The following is a 1500-nucleotide window of genomic DNA, read 5'->3' on the forward strand; positions in this document are numbered from 1 at the left end:
CTCTCTCCTCTCTCTTCCTTCCTCGGACTTACTCATTTTTGCACATTTCTGCGGACCTCGGTATGCGTATAACGGGATTAAGTACCAAACACTGAGAAAAGACAGTGCCCAGTTTAATTAACAATCAAACTACTCTGGATATAGATGTGACGGCTCCACGATGTTTGCATGAAAGCTGTCTTAACTGTTGATCAGATAATCTGACTACAAACACAATAGTGCCGACATCCGTAATGCTACTTATGACGGTCATGCACAATTAGTTTGGTCAGTTTTACTTGAATTACTCTTTGAGCGTGTACGTATTTACATCTGATTCGGTAGTGTCACTGAAGAAAAAATCGGAAGCAGGTGAAATTTAACCTGTCATTAAGTACACTGTATTCCTATCTCAGTTAAACACGGCATTAGTGTAGTTAGGATCTGTCAATACCTGATTATTATATTTATATTTGCTGGTTTCTTGATACTATTTTCTTCGCATCACCTGTAGACGTTTGATATGAGAAGCCTTGCTTTGTAAGTTAATGGTCTTTTAGGATTGTTTATATGAATTTTTAAATTAATGTATTCATTATAGCTGTGATAATAAATAATAATGATAATTGTAATTATAATAAACATTAGAAAAAACACAGTAATCAAATTAAACTGTTCTCTTTCTTCCCCCAAACCTCCTTCAATATCCTAATAGGCCCTAATACATTAATACATCAAACGAAGTCTTCTGTTGTTGGGTGAGATGGAGTACGACAGAAGACTAAAAAAAAAAGAAAAAAAAATCAATAACGGTGCATAAGCCGGTTGGGATACCTAAGCAAGAGCAACTTTTAACACAATTTTTGGCCCTATTTAAGTGCAGAAATCATCATCATGGCAAAAAAAAAAAAAAAAAAAAAAAAAAAAAAATAGAGAAAAAAGACACGAAGGTGTATGAAACATGGCTTTAGTGCTACCGGAAGCATAAAACATTAGTCAAAACAAAAAACTGTCAAGTCGCTTGGTTTCCTGGACTGACTACTGAATTAAAATCTAAAGTTAGAATAATATTTATGAAAGATTAAACCGATATCTCGTGAGTTTATCATGCTTTATTTTATTAGATGTTTTATTTACGTTCCATTGAAACTCAAACAATAGTTCAACTTTTTCGAGTTATGTACTAATTAACGTATTACGTTTAAAAGATTTTTTCCCTAAAATTTTACAAACTTGACAATACAAATTTACAAAAAGCACTGACCAAGATTCCTCTGTAGTTTTATAACAAAGATCGTCCAACTTTGCAAAATAATCCTTTAAAGAGTTTAGTTTCAGTTTGGGGGCAAAGCTCTGAAAAGTATGTGTTGAAAGATGAGTCCACAGCATATAGGGCTTTAGCGTAATTTTGAAGTTGAATTTGTCAATAATTTGGAAAAAGATTCAAAAGACCTTTTAACTGACAGGAAATGTGTGTGGACAAATTTTAAGCAATATATAAATTGGTGCGTATTACAGATC

Source organism: Macrobrachium nipponense, chromosome 16 (genome assembly GCF_015104395.2).
Source record: "Macrobrachium nipponense isolate FS-2020 chromosome 16, ASM1510439v2, whole genome shotgun sequence".
Taxonomy (NCBI): domain Eukaryota; kingdom Metazoa; phylum Arthropoda; class Malacostraca; order Decapoda; family Palaemonidae; genus Macrobrachium; species Macrobrachium nipponense.